A 21,403-nucleotide genomic window follows, 5' to 3' on the forward strand; every position below is an offset into this window, starting at 1 on the left:
CTTGGATTCGGTTTGCCAGAATTTTGTTGAGTATTTTTGCGTCGATATTCATAAGGGAAATTGGTCTGAAGTTCTCTTTCTTTGTTGTGTCTTTGTGTGGTTTAGGTATAAGAGTAATTGTGGCTTCGTAGAAGGTATTCGGTAGTGATCCATCTGTTTCAATTTTGTGGAATAGTTTGGATAATATTGGTATGAGGTCTTCTATGAAGGTTTGATAGAATTCTGCACTAAACCCGTCTGGACCTGGGCTCTTTTTGGTTGGGAGACCTTTAATGACTGCTTCTATTTCCTTAGGAGTTATGGGGTTGTTTGACTGGTTTATCTGTTCCTAATTTAACTTCGGTACCTGGTATCTGTCTAGGAAATTGTCCATTTCCTGAAGATTTTCAAGTTTTGTTGAATATGGGTTTTTATAGTAAGATCTGATGATTTTTTGAATTTCCTCTGAATCTGTTGTTATGTCTCCCTTTTCATTTCTGATTTTGTTAATTTGGACGCACTCTCTGTGTCCTCTCGTTAGTCTGGCTAAGGGTTTATCTATCTTGTTGATTTTCTCAAAGAACCAACTTTTGGTTCTGTTGATTCTTTCTATGGTCCTTTTTGTTTCTGCTTGGTTGATTTCAGCTCTGAGTTTGATTATTTCCTGCCTTCTACTCCTCCTGGGTTTATTTGCTTCTTTTTGTTCTAGAGCTTTTAGGTGTGCTGTCAAGCTGCTGACATATGTTCTTTCCTGTTTCTTTCTGCAGGCACTCAGCGCTATGAGTTTTCCTCTTAGCACAGCTTTCATTGTGTCCCATAAGTTTGGGTATGTTGTACCTTCATTTTCATTAAATTCTAAAAAGTTTTTAATTTCTTTCTTTATTTCTTCCTTGACCAGGTTATCATTGAGTAGAGCATTGTTCAATTTCCAAGTATATGTGGACATTCTTCCTTGACTGTTATTGAAGACCAGTTTTAGGCCGTGGTGGTCCGATAGCACGCATGGGATTATTTCTATCTTTCTGTACCTGTTGAGGCCCGTTTTTTGACCAATTATATGGTCAATTTTGGAGAAAGTACCATGAGGAGCTTAGAAGAAGGTATATCCTTTTGCTTTAGGATAGAATGTTCTATAAATATCCGTTAGGTCCATTTGGCTCATGACTTCTCTTAGTCTGTCTACATCTCTGTTTAATTTCTGTTTCCATGATCTGTCCATTGATGAGAGTGGGGTGTTGAAATCTCCCACTATTATTGTGTGAGGTCCAATGTGTGTTTTGAGCTTTAGTAAGGTTTCTTTTACATATGTAGGTGCCCTTGTATTTGGGGCATAGATATTTAGGATTGAGAGTTCATCTTGGTGGATTTTTCCTTTGATGAATATGAAGTGTCCTTCCTTATCTTTTTTGATGACTTTTAGTTGAAAATTGACTTTATTTAATATTAGAATGGCTACTCCAGCTTGCTTCTTCTGACCATTTGCTTGGAAAGTTGTTTTCCAGCCTTTCACTCTGAGGTAGTGTCTGTCTTTGTCTCTGAGGTGTGTTTCCTGTAGGCAGCAGAATGCAGGGTCCTCGTTGCGTATCCAGATTGTTAATCTATGTCTTTTTATTGGGGAGTTGAGGCCATTGATGTTGAGAGATATTAAGGAATAGTGATTATTGCTTCCTGTTATATTCATATTTGGATGTGAGGTTATGTTTGTGTGCTTTCATTCTCTTTGTTTTGTTGCCAAGACGATTAGTTTCTTGCTTCTTCTAGGGTATAGCTTGCCTCCTTATGTTGGGCTTTACCATTTATTATCCTTTGTAGTGCTGGATTTGTAGAAAGATATTGTGTAAATTTGGTTTTGTCATGGAATATCTTGGTTTCTCCATCTATGTTAATTGAGAGTTTTGCAGGATACAGTAACCTGGGCTGGCATTTGTGTTCTATTAGGGTCTGTATGACATCAGTCCAGGATCTTCTGGCCTTCATAGTTTCTGGCGAGAAGTCTGGTGTGATTCTGATAGGTCTGCCTTTATATGTTACTTGACCTTTTTCCCTTACTGCTTTTAATATTCTTTCTTTATTTTGTGCATTTGGTGTTTTGACTATTATGTGACGGGAGGTGTTTCTTTTCTGGTCCAATCTATTTGGAGTTCTGTAGGCATCTTGTTTGCCTATGGGTATCTCTTTTTTTAGGTTAGGGAAGTTTTCTTCTATGATTTTGTTGAAGATATTTACTGGTCCTTTGAGCTGGGAGTCTTCACTCTCTTCTATACCTATTATCCTTAGGTTTGATCTTCTCATTGAGTCCTGGATTTCCTGTATGTTTTGGACCAGTAGCTTTTTCCGCTTTACATTATCTTTGACAGTTGAGTCAATGATTTCTATGGAATCTTCTGCTCCTGAGATTCTCTCTTCCATCTCTTGAATTCTGTTGGTGAGGCTTGTATCTACAGCTCCTTGTCTCTTCTTTTGGTTTTCTATATCCAGGGTTGTTTCCATGCGCTCTTTCTTGATTGCTTCTATTTCCATTTTTAATTCCTTCAACTGTTTGATTGTGTTTTCCTGGAATTCTTTCAGGGATTTTTGCAATTCCTCTCTGTAGGCTTCTACTTGTTTATTAATGTTTTCCTGTGTTTCCCTAAGTGAGTTCATGTCTTTCTTGAAGTCCTCCAGCATCATGATCAAATATGATTTTGAAACTAGATCTTGCTTTTCTGGTGTGTTTGGATATTCCATGTTTGTTTTGGTGGGAGAATTGGGCTCCGATGATGGCATGTAGTCTTGGTTTCTGTTGCTTGGGTTCCTGCCCTTGCCTCTCGCCATCAGATTATCTCTTGTGTTATTTTGTTCTGCTATTTCTGACAGTGGCTAGTCTGTCCTATAAGCCTGTGTGTCAGGAGTGCTGTAGACCTGTTTTCCTCTCTTTCAGTCAGTTATGGGGACAGAGTGTTCTGCTTTCGGGCGTGTAGTTTTTCCTCTCTACAGGTCTTCAGCTGTTCCTGTGGGCCTGTGTCTTGAGTTCACCAGGCAGCTCTCTTGCAGCAGAAAAGTTGGTCTTACCTGTGGTCCCGAGGCTCAAGTTTGCTCGCGGGGTGCTGCCCAAGGGCTCTCTGCGGCGGCAGCAACCAGGAAGACCTGTGCCGCCCCTTCCGGGAGCTTCAGTGCACCAGGGTTCCAGATGGCCTTTGGTGTTTTCCTCTGGCGTCCGAGATGTATGTACAGAGAGCAGTCTCTTCTGGTTTCCCAGGCTTGTCTGCCTCTCTGAAGGTTCAGCTCTCCCTCCCACGGGATTTGGGTGCAGAGAACTGTTTATCCGGTCTGTTTCCCTCAGGTTCCGGCGGTGTCTCAGGCAAGGGTCCTGCCGCTCCTGGGCCCTCCCCTACGGGAGCCCAGAGGCCTTATACAGTTTCCTCTTGGGCCAGGGATGTGGGCAGGGGTGGGCAGTATTGGTGGTCTCTTCCGCTCTGCAGCCTCAGGAGTGCCCACCTGACCAGGCGGTGAGGTCTCTTTCCCACGGGGTCTGGGAGCAGAGAGCTGCTGCGGGCCGGGATCCGCGGGCGTGGGATCTCCGGCAAACACAGGACGTGCCCGGTCCTAGATGAACTCTGCCTCTGTGTGTCCCGATCTCACCAGGCAGCTCTCTTGCAGCAGACAAGTTGGTCTTACCTGTGGTCCCGAGGCTCAAGTTTGCTCGCGGGGTGCTGCCCAAGGTCTCTCTGCGGCGGGAGCAACCAGGAAGACCTGTCGACAAAAGTATTTATTAAGGTTATTTTTCGTGGGCTAATTCCTATGCTGTGACAAAAGTGAAGAGACGTAGGGTCCTGCCTCCAGTTCAGCAGTAAGAACAGAAAGCTGTCTACAGAGTCAGCCACACCCGTGGGAAACAGACATCATTTCTTTCTTCTTTGATACTGTCCTTTACTGAGAAGTTAGTAGAATGATTGACATTCCTGACACTGTCCTAAGCCCAAGACTGAGCTGTGGCCTCCAATGAAGTGCACCAATGGCACAACTTGACAGAAGATGAAGATAAGTTGCTCTTTGTTCTGAGCCTTGAGCGTATGTGTGTAGGGTGGGATGGGGGGACAAAGACAGACAGAGATACATAGGGAGGGACAGTGAAGGAGAGAGACAGAGAGAGAGATGGAGAGAGGGACAGAAAGACAGACAGACAGACAGACAGACACACACACACACACACACACACACACACACACAGGAAGATAGAGAGCATTTCTCCTCAGCCTCAACATTTGCTGAGCTAAGTAGGGGCAGAAAGGGTAGGAGGTGGGGAGGTAATAACTTACAGGGGGTGTGACTGCAGCAGAGCCATCTAGACACTATCCTATTAGTTTGGTAGACTAGGAGGGTCAAGAGTAAGTGAGAGGGGCTGGGGATTTAGCTCAGTGGTAGAGCGCTTACCTAGAAAGCGCAAGGCCCTGGGTTCGGTCCCCAGCTCCGAAAAAAAAGAACCAAAAAAAAAAAAAAAGAGTAAGTGAGAGAATTGAGGGGAACCAGTGAAGTCCAGGCAGAAAACTGAGGACGTTAACATACAGGAGATGTACGGAAATAGAACTAAAGGCCTATAGGTCCTGTGGACTGAGGAGGAACTGGAGTCTAACCACTGAGTAGGAGGAGTTTGAGGACCCCTAAACTGGTATGTTTTCTAGGAACTTCTCTATTAGCATCTGACTACTATGTTAAAACCATATTGACTTTGCTCCCAAGACATTGATTCCTAAGAGTGTGATCCACCCCTCTCCTGTTGCCCTAAGCAGTAAAATCCCCACCGGTGGATGAGAAACTTAATATGAGTAGTCAACTAGTCAAAGACTGCTACTAAGAGGCTGGCTGGTTTGAACTGGATGATTCCTTACCTCTCAAAGCAGGATTAGAGTCAGTCTCAGAATAGAGAGGGATTTGTGAAAGATTAAGACAGCAAGAAAGAACATGAAAGACAGGAGCCTAGCATATCTGTCCTCTGAGAGGCTCCACCCAGCAGCTCACTGTAACAGATGCAGAGACTCACAATCAAACATTGGATGGAGCTTGATTGAGGGCTCCAAAGGGCATAGGAACTCCACAGGAAGATCAATAGAGTCAACTAACCTGTACTCTTGTGGGCTCTCAGAAACCGAATCACTAACTGAAGAGCCTACACAGGCTGGAATGAGTCCCCCTCATGCACATATGAGGCAGATGTGCAGCTCAGTCTTCATGTGGGTCCCACAACAACTGGAGCAGGGGCTATCCCTAAAGCTGTAGCCTGTCTGTGACATATGTTCCCCTAACCAGGTTGCCTTGTCTGGCCTCAATGGGAGAGGGTATGCCTAATCCTACAGAGACTTGATGTGCCAGAGTGGCAGTGGGGAGAGGGAGTACTGAGGGTGAAGGCTCAAACCTCTCTGAGAAGGAGAAGGGGGGATGGGAAGAGGGACTGTGTGAGGAGAAACAGGGAGAGTGGCAATGGATTAGGTGGTTATATGGAAGAGTTTGGAAAGAGGATAGGAAAGGGAGAAGGGTTGTAATTATGAACCCAAAGTAAAAAAATACAATAAAAGAAAAAGATAGAAAGAATGAAGGCCCAAGGGAGAGGTATACACGTGTGACTGACTGGTAAGGAAAGATTGCCCTAGATGCCCAGTTCTATGGTAGGGCACAGAGGGACAATGCCTACACAGCTCACAATAGAACCTGAGGACAGTTATTTTATTGCACCTTTCTGACCTAGGAACTGCATTGGGGAACATTTTGCCATGAATGAACTGAAGGTGGCCATGGCCCTGACCCTGCTCAGTTTGAGCTGCTGCCAGATCCTACCAGGATCCCAATCCCCATACCAAGACTTGTGTTAAAGTCCAAGAATGGGATCTACCTGCATCTCAAAAAGCTCCAATAATCTTGACAGCACAAGACAGCTCCAAGAGCATGCTGTCTGCCATTTGTCTTTCTGTCACTCACTCTTGTCCCACCCCATCGGCTCACATCTCATTCTTTCTTCTCACCTTGTTCACCTCCACCCACCTTCTGCTGTGCTTCTGGTCTCCTTGTCTGTCAGTCTTTCTATCTCAACTTCTGGAATTTCTACCTGCTTTTCTCTCTACCTGGCCCCTACCTGACTTCATGTTTGACCTTTGACCTCAATGATCTCCCTAAATTACACCCTGCCTTCTTTTCTGCATATTTCCTTCTATTCTACTGTTTGCCTGTAGTTAAATGTGCCCTACAATTATAGATATCAGGTATTTTTCATGATTTCATTAGAATAATGCTAAGGTCATTGCAGTACCATTACCCTTGGTTATTTCTGTGCCTCTTTTACCTTTTCCATCACCTATAGCTGCATTCCTAGGTTGCAAGAGCCCGTCTGAGTGTTAAAATCCAACATTGTCTTTAAGCATCTCTTATTCTGTCTCTAAGTCATCTCTCCATCTTGTCAGTATTTATGTTTATTTGGTGCCTAAAGTGGTAATACTGGTCATATTCTTGGTTCTGTCAAGATTACAATATGCATATCTGAAAGAGCCATGGTTCCAGCAACCTAACACAGTCCTTCTCTGACTGTCACCTCATCTATCCATATAAATCTCACCTTCAAATTCTCAGCCTACCAGCTTATGTTTTAAGAGTCTTGCCATCTTGTCTCTCCCCTGCTATAAAGTTCATAAGGTGGTGTGTTGTTCCTATACTATTTGAAGGACAGGGAGGGAATAGAGAAAGACTAATGGGAAGAGAAACATTAGGAGGCTAGGAACGAAGGTGACATGTGCTCTGTGTGATTATGTATCCTCTCCAGACAGGTTATATGGATTCTACATGTTCCAGGAGGCCTCACCCATGTGACATTTGATAACTATACTCATGCAACTCTGATGTTCCTGTGTAACTGAGCTTAGACATCAGGCTTTTGTCTGAGAGCTCAGAGAAAGAAACACACTTCTTATGGAAAAATAATCAGAACTCCAGGCTATTAGGGGATCAATGTCACTCACCTGTGATTCTTCAGAAGTCCACCACATCAGAGCCTCTTTGGGGATGAGCAAGAAAGGCTTCAGAAGGTTTGGTCAGTCACATGAGCCTCAGGAACCTTGTTCTTCACAATAGAAGATAGTGTAGCTTAGCCATGCCATGGGCAGCTTGCCTCACACTAGTGTTTGAAGGCTTGGTGAATGCAGCTGCTCAGAAGGGCAAACAGGACTTGCTACTGGAAGATCCCAAGCAGATCCTCTTGTTAATCCCGTGCTCCCTTACTTTCTCTCTCTCTCTCTCTCTCTCTCTCTCTCTCTCTCTCTCTCTCTCTCTATCTATCTATCTCTATCTCTCTCTCTCTCTCTCAACTCTGAAAGAGAAAGGACCTCATCAATCCTGCCCATTGCTGGTTACTGCCTGAATGTTGGGGCTCACGACCCTGGGCAGTGTTGCCTACACATAACCCATGCGTTTGTAATAAGTGCCCTGGGATGTTGCCTATGCTTCTAACACCTCACTTGATTTGGACTTGCTTCCCTTGTTACTTGTAAACACAATTTTTTTGTTTTTCAAATTTACTTACAGGTCAGAATCTTGGATACCATAAACTGAGCTTCCTGAGGCCTTCTGTTTAGGATTGATATCATTTTCTCCTTCTCCGAGTAGGTTTCACCCCACTTTTACTACTTTTAGGCAGCATGTTTCTCCAAGTTCCTTGGCTTTTCAGGTAGATAGATTAGTTCACCCATGTTCTGAGAAGGGATAGAGACGGTCAGATTGAGCATCGGTACTTGGCCCGCAGAATAAGGCAGAAACATGGGTTGAGAATGCACAGGATATTGGCAGTTAGTTTGGCATCATATGATGAAGTTCACAGTGACCACACTCAGAACAGCCAAGGCATCTCACCTTCATTATCACCTAGACGTGGAATGCAAAAAGGAGCTGAAGCACACAAAAGCAAGAGTCAGTATTCAAGCCCAAGATGGATGGGACAGGTAGTAACCCGACATTGACCCAAGAAATGGAGAAGATGATACAGAGAAAACAGTGTTACCTATAAGGTGACATATGGTGACATGGGCCCTATGTTATATACACAGAGAAACTAAAACTAGACTGGAGAATTAAGTAGCCCACATCACACCAGAGGATATGCCCATAATGGAAAGCGAGAACATATAGGAAAGTCCTATGCTCAATAACAAAACTGTATAACCTATGCAACGTCAGGCATAAAACTTTTACAGAAACTTCATCATAAAAGTGTGGATATGAACAGTGGATATGCAAGAACTTATGCTCCACTGGATGTAGGCATCAGAAAATGAGAATTAAAAGTGCAGTAGATAACCCTTTGAGTGATGTCATAATGTATTTAGGGGAAATAAAAAATGTTAGACAAAATGTTGTTACGTTGGAGCTCTTTTGTGTTACAGGTAAGGCTAAATTGATATGCTACTTGGAATCCAAGACAGCAGTTCCTCTGAAATCTATAGAACATTGGGAGGTAAGTTGACTCCCATGTAATTGCCCAAAGGAACTAAAAGCTGGTGCTAAAGTGAAGACTTGAGAATTAATATTTGTTGCAGTTTTACTTGCAAAGGACGTAAGATAGAATTTAAAGGAAAGTATCTATCAACATGAAAAACGATGCCCGTAATATATATAAAATATATATACACATAGTAGAGTAATATATACCAATTACATATTACATATGCCTATGTATGCCGACTATATATGATGGTGATGCCTAAAGAGATATTAGAGAGAATAAGCCTCTTTACTTACATACATTTTAGAACTTTGTAAGAAGTCACTTCAACCTAAGTAGTCTGTCACCTTCCTGTTCTTACATGAAAGTTGTTACTAAGGACTGCTGTCTGCTGTACCAGAAAACACCAAGAGCTGTGTTCAGATCCCCATGAAGAACAGGCTGTGTAAACCTATAAGGAAATGTGCTTTCCCTGTGTTTAGCTTCTGTTTTAAGGAAGCAGGGATTGGAACTATTGATCCGGGACTCATAGAATTTATGTAAATTTTAAATTTTCTAAAAATATTATTAATAATGCGTAAAGCTCTGATGGGGGTAACTTTAGTCAACAAAAGACTGGGTCCAGGCTCTCTGGTTGGGAAAAGGGTAAAGCATGAGAGGAGAGAAGTAAAAAGGATGATTAAAGAGGAGAAGGCAAAAGAAGTATGAGGAAGAAAGAAGGAAGGATAACAAGGAAGAATGATGAGAACCTTCAGGGAACAGAGAGAGTACCTGAACTGACAGTTTGCATTGACTATTGACTCCGAGTCATTATTGAATCAGCGCCATTCCCACTCCAGCTTTTCTCAGGGCCCTCCTGAAGCTGATCCTGACCTGGCCACTTGTTCATTCTCCCTCATCCCTGTCATCCTCCTACCCTTCCCTCACTCTCATTCTCCCACACCTCCTACCTCTTCTGCCTGCTTAAGCCTTACAACCCACAGTATTCTCCCTGGTTACTTTTATTTTACCTCTGTTTGGTTATCCCTACTTCCTGAATGAGTCCCCCAACTCTCCCTTCCTACTTTCCTGACTTCCAAAAAATACTCTTCATTGAGCAAGTGAGATCTAAAGAGGGGCTGCTACGGGACTGGAGAGATGGCTCGCAGTTAAGAGCACCGACTGCTCTTCCAGAGGTCCTGAGTTCAATTCCCAGCAACCACATGGTGGCTCACAACCATCTGTAAAGAGATCCGATGCCCTCTTCTGGTGTGTCTGAAGACAGCTACAGTGTACTTATATATAATAAATGAATAAATCTTTTAAAAAAAGAGGTGCTGCTACAATCTACATATAATAGTCCAATGACATTTGTTCTTCTAGGCCTTGTTCACTCCTCAGGACATCTATTTTTAAGTTCTACACATTTCTCTGCACATTTCATTTTTCTTCACAATTGGATAAGATTTCATTATGTGTGTACCATGCCTGATTACTCATTCATCAGTAGGAAACAGCCACAGAGCAAGGGGAGAGGTTAGCGGCAGAGAAGAGATAGCTGCATGTCCCTTCTGTTCTTGATTTTGCCAGAACTCAGGACTCAGAGAAGAAAGAAAATGGGGGCTCTATGATGATTAACATTATCACAGCTGCCGTAGACAGTGAAGAAGAAGAATGTTGGAGGTAACACTAAGATGGCAGGAGGCTCAGGTTAAGAGTGAAGGAAGAGCTGCCTTCTGGAGAATTCTTTCTCAAATGTCTTTTATGTCTTCCTGTCTGAAGTCTGAAAGTTGGAAATTCTCTGGAGTAAAACAATCTCTCTTCTTTTAAAGTGAAGGTAAGGACTCCAGGGACAAAACTATTGCCACCTCTTCTCTTCTTAGATATCATCTTCATAAACTGTTGGGAGCCATCTTGAGCACTGGCTGGTAGGAGAACCAGTAGCCTTTGAAACCTTGTTTATTCTGTTTTTGCCTACTCATCCTGCCTGGACAGTTCATTCTTCCCGGATGGCCCTAACATGCATCTTTCTCAGAATTTACCAACTTTGAACTCAGGAAATAATTCTGGAATTAATTAGTGACTAAGTTCATGATGGATTTTTTAAAAATGTACAATTAAGTATCTCACCCAGTTAAAAAGTCACTGAGGCAAGGAGAGGGTAAATTGCTAACTCCTTGCATAGTGAGGCTGATCTGGACCTTGAGCCTTCTGAGTGGACTAACTCCTTCTCCAGAAGCCATGGATCATGACAGAAAGTGGTTGACACCAGTGCCAGGGAAAATGTTACATACATTACACACACACACACACACACACACACACACACAGAGGCACACGCACATGCACACACACACATGCACACACATTACACACGCACACACACACACACACACACACACACACACACGTGTGCGTGTCCAATGAAAACTCAGTCTCTCAATGATTAAATTCAGCTGGACACACCAACTTAGTCATTTTCACCCCTGAAGTCATGGCAACAAACAAACAACTACAGCTATTAGGCATTAGTAAAATTAGAATATGAATCCCTTGCTAGAGTCTAGGATTGTCAGAGAGCTTTGGCTCTTTTTTTTTAAAGATTTATTCATTTATTTTATGTATAATAGTACACTGTAGCTATCTTCAGACACACTAGAAGTGAGCATCAGGTCCCATTACAGATGGTTATGAGCCACAATGTGTTGCTGGGAATTGAACTCAGGACCTCCGTAAGAGCCGTCAGTGGTCTCAACCACTGAGCCATCTCTCCAGCTTTGGCTCTTTTTCCTTTATCATCTCCTTTTATTATCTGCCTGAGCCTGTTTGTGATTGTGAAACAGGGACTGACACTTGGTTGGCCTCAGTCTCCTCCTCACCTTATTGGTATTTTCCATAAATTCTTTTTAAAAAATTCCTGAGATTACATCTTAATGATAACCCTCCTTCTTCTATATGGAAACTATTATTTCTCTCTTTGTCTCTGTGTCTGTCTCTCCTCTCTCTGTGTCTTTGTGTCTCCGTCTCTGTGTCTGTGTCTGTGTCTGTGTCTCTCTGTCTCTCTGTCCTCTGTGTGTGTGTTGTGTGTGTGTATGTGTGTGTGTCCCTCTCTCCCCCTTTCTCTCCTTTAAATTCATTAGAAAAATTAAAAAATAATAAAAATATTTTCAAAAGCTCTAAAGTTCATCCTCTGTGGCTTATAAATTTTATTCCTCAAATTTGAGAGACAAGAATGCAAACAGCACTGGCTTGAGTTGGTTTGGTGACCTTCATGTTTCTGGAACCATATCTCCTAAGGAAGGTCCCATCATCTGCAGAGACACCCTAGTAACCCAAGCTAACATGGATGAAGAGAGATGTCTCATCACTAGAAGTTGAGCATTTCTTTTCTGAAGTCCAGAAACCCACAGAGAGAGCTCACAGATGCACAGACATGTGCTGCAAGGTACCTTCTCATAACCATGACAGTGTAGGAAAATGTGGTCTGACAAGCCCAGAGATCAAACCTAATAACTTTGAATTCAGTATCTGACGAAGTAGATCTTTCTGGTTAATCAATCACTACTGAACCCTGGGACCAATGTTTGGCCTCTTCTTTTCCCTTCTCACAGCAGGTAGGACAGACTATGTCATGCTTAAATGTGGGTGTTCAAGGAAATCAGCAACAGTCAGTGATCTACAGGCCGTTTTATTATGGGTATCTTTGAGCTCAGTCATATCACAACTGTGTTTGGCATCTCCAGACTCCTCCAAATGGTGTTTTGGCTTGGCCTACTGCTGCTGCTGTTCAAAGCAGCCCAATACTACCTGCGCAGACAATGGATCATCAAGTCTTTTCAGCAGTTCCCATTCCCACCTTCCCACTGGCTTTTTGGGAATTTCCTAAAGTAAGAAGACACAAGCTGTTATATGATAACCATGTGATCTGAGAACTACTCAGTTTACCTCCTCAGAGATAAGTGCACAATTTCTTGCTGGGGGAGTTATCATTTGTCAATCCACAGATCTTGAATAAGCCAAGGGATAAAAATATAGGGCCTGTCTTTCTTGTGGAGGGATGATGTCAGGTATAGGACACAAGTAGATCTATTTTCTGGAGTCTAAGGTAATTTCTAGAAGTGATGACTTGGAGGAACAATCCTACATACAAGTGAGAGGAAGTGGGAGGACTAATGTGAGCACTACCCTATTAACCAGGATCGATTTAACTCTGTTCTTTACTGTGTACACCCAGTACCAGGAGCTCCTAGCAACCAAGAACAGTATTCCCTTTACAACAGGGCCTAGCATAAAACCTGGCATCAACATACAGAATCGTGAACAGTGATCACAAGGAGCTTCCTGAAGGAAAGGGGTGGGCATCACCATCATCCATCCATCCCCTTGCATCCCTAGCTCTGAAGTACAATGCTGTTGACTAAGTGTCTGGATAGAGAGGCACTCAGCAAGACCTGTGCACTGACCAGACTTAAGAATAGAAAGAATATGCAGAGTTCTTACCAAGGGTGAAGCTCTTACTCTAATTACCTCCTCTGAGGAGAAGAGTTCTGCCCAAGGCTACAACATCAAATGAAGACAATCCCCAGACACAGCAAGGGTCTGGGTGATAAGGCAATTGGGTCATCAAGCTGGCCTGAAACCTGTCTTCTGCTGAAAAGTTCAAAGTTGTCCCTGTGGAGTTCTACTTCCATACAAACTAGTCGCTACATGGTTGTCTTAAATAGTACTTCTCTTTTTGTGTCTGTTCCCAAAGGACCAGGATCTCCAGCAGATACGTTTATGGGTAGAGAAATTCCCAACCCCATGTGTAAGGTGGTTCTGGGGGAACCATGCATGTGTCTTAATCTATGATCCTGACTAAATGAAGGTGATACTGGGGTGATCAGGTGAGAGCATGGCAGCATTAGCTACAGTAGAGAGGCTTCACAACCAGGGTTCACAATCAGGGTTCACAACCTGAGTCTGTGACATTCTAGAAAGCAATGTCACTTCACCCATCCATCTTAAATACTACTACTCATTCTCTTTGGTATGACCCACATATGCATAAAGACTTGGCCTTTAAAGCCTAGTTGTTGATTTTCTGGGATCCTAGAATTATGAAGCCACAACGAACTACAGAAAAACCGTAAAGGTGTTCCCACTCTTTGGCTTTGAAGACATGACTTGTGTTTCTTAATGAACACCACAGTGAGTGAAACACTCAGCTGCTGGCACAATGGAGCCTGTCTTTTTGAGCCCAGCTGCGAGTACTGTAATAGAAAAGGGAGAGAAGCAAGGGTGTAAAATGGTCACTGAAAGTAATCAAGCCATATTTAAGACAGGCCACAGTCTGAAAAACAGCTGTCTTGGGCTTTTTTTTCTTGATGTCCAGGAAGCTCTTCATACCTTTCCTCTTTTGCACACACCCCTAAAATGACACACCCCTACAGTTTCTTTGCTCCCTAGATTGGTATGTATGCTTAGACTGGGACTGAGAACACTACATATTTAGCTGTCCCAACTGTTGCCTCTGGATCATAAGGTAACAGGTACTTGTAGCCTATGCTATGATCTCTCCTTAAATCAAGTTTTATTTCTCTTCTTCTAGCCAGACTATCACTCCTACCTAACACTGAGCCTGCCTAAACTCCAGATTTTAGCATGTCATTCCTCTGGACTTCCAACTGCTACTTCTGCTCTTCATGGCTCTTTTTTTTTCAACCCTCATCTCACAGCTGTCATAACCACAGCAATCATACCAGCCTAGCTGTGAGATTTCCATTTCTGAAATGCACTGTTGTTTATGCCATTGTCTAAGAAATTCTACCTTCCTCAGAGCTGTTTTGCATATTCAAACCATAGTTCCCTCCAAATTGTCCAAAGGGTCTCAGAGCCTCTCTTTCTTCAATAAATACATATTCATATATCTGGCCCAGGCTATAGTTTGCTCCTGTTGAATGGGAAGAAATGGTTCCAGCATCGGCAAATGTTAACTCCAGCCTTCCACTCTGACATCCTTAAGCCTTATGTGGGAATCATGGCCATAGCATGGACATAGCATGTCCATGAGATGCTAGTGAGTATACATCTATCTGTCTGTCGATCCATTTATCATCTATCTGTCTCTCTGTCTATCTATGAATCTATGTATCTATGTACCTATCATCTAGCTAGCTATCACCTCCTATCTTCCATACCATTTCATCTTCTATCCTTCCTTCTCAAGGTGCATATGACTTAACACTCTAACATTGTCCCAACCATACCTACTATGTACAGTCACATGTAATAGCACCCATGCCATTACTGCACTAACCCAAGGTGGATAAACAGAGACACCACCATAAGCAGGATAAAGCCATACTGGAATCATTTTCCAAGGCAGAGAGCACCATAGTGATTATAAGCAAAAGTCTTCATCACAGTGGAATCCAGCAGACAGCATGACTATAAGTTCCATGGTGACCTGAGCGATGTAAGCTTCATTGTAAGAAGGGATGTCTAAGGATGCCACAAAGTCAAACTTTGTACTGGACATTGTGAGTGACTCAAGATCAGCATCTTCAAACCTTTAGCATGCTGCATCATCACCATACACTGGACTCTGATTTTTGACTTCACAGTGCTCAGTAAAGTCTGTGATAGTCATGATGACGCATATTCATGGAGGCCCAGCAGGCTTTCTTCTATTCTCACATTTTATTTCAAATATGTGTTTCTTCTGAATCTATTAGTCTAGTATATCCATCAGAAAACTAAAGGGTAACATAGGTCATTTTCATCAACTGAAAAGTCGTAATTATTTCCAAAAAAAAGTAGTGAAAAATGATCTGATATCATGAAAAGATACATTCAATTTTGTTAAATTCTTGTGATAAACAGATATTAGATTATAAAACTTTGCTTCATGCTCTTTTTTCCTGATCTCCAAAGTGAGAGACTGTGACCACATGATCTGTAGATTCAGAGAAAGGTCACAGTGTCTTTACTACAGGTATTCAAGAGAAAATCCAGTAATTCTCCATTTTTTTACTACAGGACAAATGGGAAGAGCTTGTGGGCCAGGACTGCCCTCTAGAGATCTATCAAGACATCTCCTTGATGACCATGGAGACACTCATTAATTGTGCCTTCAGTTACCAGGGTAGTGTCCAGTTGGAGGAGTTGAGCTACAGGATTCTTGATGTGACCAATCATTGCGAACTTATTGAAGGCAGGATATGGGGGCAGGTCAGATGCTTCTAGCCACCAAAACCCAAAGTTCTGACCCAGCTCTGGCCTTATTAAACTCCAAACCAGATGCAATCCAGACTAAGAACCCATGAGAACCATAGCAAGTGCAGAGCCTGGGTAGTCACCCATCTTCAAAAGCTTAAGATTACGATTGCTCTAAGACAGAATTGTGGTGTACCTCAATTGGAAAATGAGGGAATATCTACAGATAATTTACTATGTCTATGAATCAGACATCATTGTCACCAATATTTAGTGTCGTTTAGCTGCGGAAATTCCAGATCCTAGATTAAGGCTGTTGAAGATCTGACACACCTGATTCACTTCAGAGTGAGGAATGGCTTTCACTAGAGTAATATCATCTACAATCTGTCCTCCAATGGCGGCTCATTCCACTGTGCCTGTCAGATTGCTCATAAACACACAGGTTCTGTCTCCCCACACCTCTAGTCTCTCTTTCTTTATCAGGCTCATCCCAAATATATGATCATGTCTCTTAGGCTCAGTCAATCAGGCCCCTCTGTAGGACCTGCTACTTTAGTAAAATTTGGGGAGCTATTGGATTAGCTCAAAGTTCTTTCCAGAGATTACCCATGTCATTACATTGGTAATGCTGTGTGAGACCCATGAGACCATGTTAACCACGGTTTCTGTGGGCTATGGACCTGAATAGAGACATGGCCTACATAATATGGCACGAGGCTTTTAATCCTGGTCCCAATACTTATGCTTACACGTATTCTGAACTCTGGTAGACACAAAGATTATAGAGTCAAGAATACTTGCATGACACTAACATTTACCTTACCTTTGTCTGGTAACTGTTGTCCTTAGATAGAGTGATCCGTAGGAGGAAGGTTCAGCTGCAGAGTGGGGTAGAGCTAGAGAAGATATGGAAGAAATGGCACTTGGATTTATTAGACATCCTGTTGTTTGACCAAGAAAGTAGAAATATAGGGCTGAGGGTTGGTTCAGAGGCACAAGAGAAGGGGGAAACTCTGCTCTCTCAGGTGTGCCTTCATCTAGACAGAGGATGGAAAGAGCTTGTCTGATGAGGACCTGCATGCAGAGGTGAACACATTCATGTTTGAGGGTCAGGACACCGCAGCCAGAGGAATCTCCTGGATTTTCTATGCTCTGCCCACCCACCCTGAGCACCAAGAGAGATGCAAAGAGGAGGTGCAGAGCATTCTGGGTGATGGAACCTCTGTCACCTGGTAAGAACAACCCAGAATGAAAGAGACCCTTGTCTTCTTTTAGGAGAGGCCTTCTGGTCTTCTTAGCTCTGTGTGACTCTTCCACATGAGCTTCATTTCAGGGACCACCTGGACCAGATGCCCTACACCACCATGTGCATCAAGAAGGCCCTGAGGCTCTACCCACCTGGACCAGCTGTGAGCAGAGAGCTCAGCACACCTGTCACCTTCCCAGATGGGTGCTCCTCACCCAAGAACTCACGTATTTCTGTTGTTCTCAACCTTACTAGATCTCTCTTATTTCTTGATATGTTGGATCTTTCCTTTAAAGTTGGAATGATGCTATAAAATCCCTGATAATAATAATACTTTCTTCAGCAATGTTTTGAGAAATAAATGTTACCTTCTAGTTAAATGTCATTCTCAGTCCTAAAATTTAACTTGGAAGAAGAAGGAGGAAGAGGAAGAGGAGAAGATGAGGAGGAAGAGGAAGAGAAGGAGGAAGAAGAGGAAGAGGAAGAGGAAGAGGAGGAGGAGGAAGAGGAGGAGGAAGAGGAAGAGGAGGAAGAGGAAGAGGAAGAGGAGGAGGAGGAAGAGGAGGAGGAAGAGGAAGAGGAGGAGGAGGAAGAGGAGGAGGAAGAGGAGGAGGAGGAAGAGGAGGAAGATGAGGAGGAGGAGGAGGAGGAGGAAGAGGAGGAAGATGAGGAGGAAGAGGAGGAGGAGGAAGAGGAGGAGGAGGAAGAGGAGGAGGAGGAAGAAGAGGAAGAGGAGAAGGAGGAAGAGGAAAAGAAGGAGGAGGAAGAGGAGGAGGAGGAGGAAGAGGAGGAGGATGAGGAGGAAGAGGAGGAAGAGGAGGAGGAGGACGAAAAAGAGGAGGAGGAGGAGGAGGGATGAAAAGGGTTGAGACAAGCCCTTGTGGAGAAGTTTTGTCCTTGAGTGAATGTAAATGAGAGAGATAAGAGAACTCCATGCTGTATGTGAAGTACATCCCAGTCCCCCTGGAACCTCTAATTTGAGGGAAGAAAAGAGCTAGGAATGATAAGATCTAAGTTTTCTGTTCTTGGAGTGAAACACCAACTAAGTAACTCACAGCTAGGTATGACCTCACCTCTGACACATCCAAGCTGTGTGAACATAAGAAAGATAACTAGCTTCATTGAGACTCTGAAAATGGATAGAAAATAATGTCTTCCTTGGCTGTGCAGGGGTTCTTATGGTGTTCTGTGAGCTAGTCACAGAGACTGATGGAAGACTGAAGATGTTTTTTCATTTATAAGTTTATCATAAGCAAGATACTCTTGGTTCATAATGGATGCGTCACTGCCATTTTCTAATGGATTCTTTACTCAACTCACAATCCTCAATACGATCATTTTGCTCAGTGATAACTCAAATATGCAAACCATCTGTGTATGAGTGTCCCTCACTGCCCCTACATCTTTGACATAATTATCCTCCCATTTATGTCCTTTCTGCCCTAACAGATTTCTGCCCTCTTGATTTCTCTCTCCATTTTTGGCCTTCATCACAACCCAAGGTTATGACCAAACCCAGAGGTATGAAACCCTTGGGAAGAGAAGAGGTCTCCTGTTTTTTGTTTGTTTGTTTGTTTGTTTTCTTTTTTTTTCAGAGCTGGGGACCAAACCCAGGGCCTTGCACTTGATAGGCAAGCGCTCTACCACTGAGCTAAATCACCAACCCCTAGTTTCCTACTTTCTAATCTAGGAATTCTGCTCCTTATGTATTGGGAAGGGGCTCTACTCTCATCCATTCTGGTCTGCATGCTCTCTGTGCAGGTGCTTGACCCTTTTAGATTTGCACCAGATGTCCCCCAGCACACCCATGCCTTCCTACCCTTCTCAGCAGGAGCAAGGTAAAGAGAATGGGTTAGGGGACATGACTGGCATATGTCAGTATTTGATATTTCCAATCACTTTGGGCTTTCTGGTGCCCATTTACATGACTGTTGGCTTCTGTGTTTAGATGTGGGTATGCCTGCCTGTTCCAAAAAGAAAGAAGGTATTTTAGTACACAGCTCAGAGATTTTAACCCACTTCTCAGTGGCCACTGAAAACTCTGTGTTGAAATTAGTATATTTTCTTATTTCCCCAATTTTTGAATGTCACTGCACACTACAATGAATGAGTGCTTTTATACATATATTTATAAAACACATATAAAATATATGTATTTAATATTGCAATCTGATATGCTAAGTAAAATGCTATATTTCAATATATTCCAGATACTTTGCTGATCCTTCTGTTAATGTCGTATCTGTGAAAATTCACAGATCATTGTAGGTTGGACACCAGGGACAATCATCTCACATATTTGTGGCTTTTAGCTTCACCAAAATTGAATTGGGTATAAAAATTTTGGCAATTTGTATAACAATTTTCCTGTTTGAAAAATTATTCATGAGGGAAGGGACTTAGCAAGCAGGTTTGCTCGGTCTCCCTGGGAATGTGGTAGCACACAGGAATGAAGACATTAAACTGCTCCTGAGGAAATCCTCTACATAGTGCTGACATGAACTGCTGAGCGAGCAAAGGGCTGCTGTGAAAATCCACAGTCTACAGGACTCACCCTGGCCAAAACCCTGTCATTAATGGGTACAAAGTATGTTCTTCTGACACAATAATTCTGAAGCAAAATGAGCTTCCATAGAGTAGATTAGATACATGCTATTTCACTGGAAGGAATATTTTTAGGATAAAGTTTATCCAGGGCTAAGAATTTCATCTTAACCAGCTTTAAAAAAAATTATATTATTAATTTAACAAGACCACGAGGCAGCCACTAGATGGCAGGAGGCTACCTTTCTGGAGTGAGGCTAGGCAGCTATGAATGCTGGTAGTTTGAAGGAAAGTCCCTCTCATTCTCTGAATGAAGAACACCAAGATGATGTTTGTCTTCTTCACTAGTATTTAAATTTCACCTGGAATCATTTGTATTTAATAATTCCCAGGAACATGATCCATCCCTTCTTATATTGTCGGGAATGGGGAGATCCAGACTGGAGATCCAGAAATGATTAGTGGAAGGAATTGGCTAACCATTAAGTCATTAAAAGACTCATGTGCTAGGACTCTATGCCCGGCAGTGCTGACACTATTCCAATGACATCCCACGTGTCTGAGAGCAGAACTAGGGTCAGAGCTAGTCCCAGAAGAGTGAAAGGCTTTGTCAAAAATCAGGAGTCCATGAACCAAGACAAGGGATGAGTGTGAGGTGAGACCTATTAGGAAAATTATTAGGCTGGGACCATGAAGCAAGATCCTATGACCCACTCTGGATGGGGTTTATTGGCCAATGCTTGACGAACTAAGAACAGGTCTGAGGCCAAATCTCACTTTCCTGTGTCTGTCTGTCCCAGAAACTGTATCAGGAAACTGTTTGCCATGAATGAGCTGAAGGTGGCCGTGACCCTGACCCTGCTCTGATTAGAGCTGCTCCCAGATCCCACCAGAGTCCCATTCCTCGTGGCAAGAACTGTGCTAAAGTCCAAGATCAGGATCTATCTGCATCTCAAGAAGCTAAAATAACACTGGCAGAGAAAAGGACAGCTCCAGAAACCTCCTGCCTGAAGTACTTTCTCCTTGTCACCAGTTTTTGTTCCTGACTTGTCTATATTTATTTTGCTTTCTCTCGGACCCTGGTCCCTTTTGCCTTTGCTGCCTGTACTGTCTCCCACCCATTCTCTTTCTGTCCTTCTTTCTCCAACTCTCCTCCAGATTCCTTCCCAGCTTTTGTGTGTGTGCCTGTCTTCCATTGAGCTGTTTCTCTGACTGGCCACACAATTCCTGAACATGCCTGTCCTCCAGGATGTTTGCCCTTTATAACCATCGCCCCCGTGGATGCATAGATACCAAAGGGAGACACCTGGATCCCTCCTTGTGATTTTCAGACTATTGAATCAATGGACCCAAGGAGATAAAAAGTTCCTAGAAATTCTACACTGGTAGAAAAATAAGGCTAATACTCTTTGTGCCCGCCAGAAGAAGAACGTGACTCACAAGAGGTAATTTCAAACAGTTCTGTTAGCTTACTTTGTGATTGAATTAACATATGTGGACTTCTGGGTTTTACTTCATTTATTTTCTATGAAAACAAAAAGATGGTAGAAAACTAATAGCATTTATCTTGTTTCGACCTAACTATAAATAAATTCATTTTCCATTACTACTTTTCTTTCTTTTTTTAAACAGAAATATTTTAGGGTTTTATTGTATTTTCTAGTTGATACTAGCTGATATTAGAAAATACAATTGATCTTATAAGGTACTATTACATCTAAAACTTTTAATTAAAGTTTCTTATGAGTTCCAGTAGCTTTCTCTGAATTCTGCTGCAATTTCTTTGCTTGTGATCGTTTCATCTCCAAATCACAACTGAGGGACACTAACATTACCCTGCAGTAAGTGACTTTTTAGCAGATGTGCAGGAAGACGGTAATCTACCCTTTCTCCCCATTCACAAACCTCAAACTACTCACAGCTGTCACCACAGAAGTTTCTTACTGAAATTAGAGAGCCAGTGAAGACCTATCTGAAAAAGATCCTCCATGATTTTC

General features: G+C 42.7%; 2 pseudogenes across 1 annotated transcript in view; both read left to right on the forward strand.

Annotated features, from left to right (window-relative positions):
- The window catches only part of Cyp4a8-ps1 (cytochrome P450, family 4, subfamily a, polypeptide 8, pseudogene 1), a 140,399-nt pseudogene extending 134,530 nt beyond the window's left edge, over positions 1-5,869 (forward strand). Inside the window, exon 9 of the transcript XR_015621482.1 lies at positions 5,702-5,869. The product of XR_015621482.1 is annotated as a cytochrome P450, family 4, subfamily a, polypeptide 8, pseudogene 1, transcript variant X2 (transcript). The remainder of the gene's footprint in view (positions 1-5,701) is intronic.
- A 6,240-nt stretch (positions 5,870-12,109) lies between these two features.
- Positions 12,110-20,375, forward strand: Cyp4a2-ps1 (cytochrome P450, family 4, subfamily a, polypeptide 2, pseudogene 1; annotated as a pseudogene).
- The last annotated feature ends 1,028 nt before the right edge of the window (positions 20,376-21,403 follow it).

The sequence above is a fragment of the Rattus norvegicus genome, chromosome 5 (genome assembly GCF_021556685.1).
Source record: "Rattus norvegicus strain SHRSP/BbbUtx chromosome 5, alternate assembly SHRSP_T2T, whole genome shotgun sequence".
Classification (NCBI taxonomy): domain Eukaryota; kingdom Metazoa; phylum Chordata; class Mammalia; order Rodentia; family Muridae; genus Rattus; species Rattus norvegicus.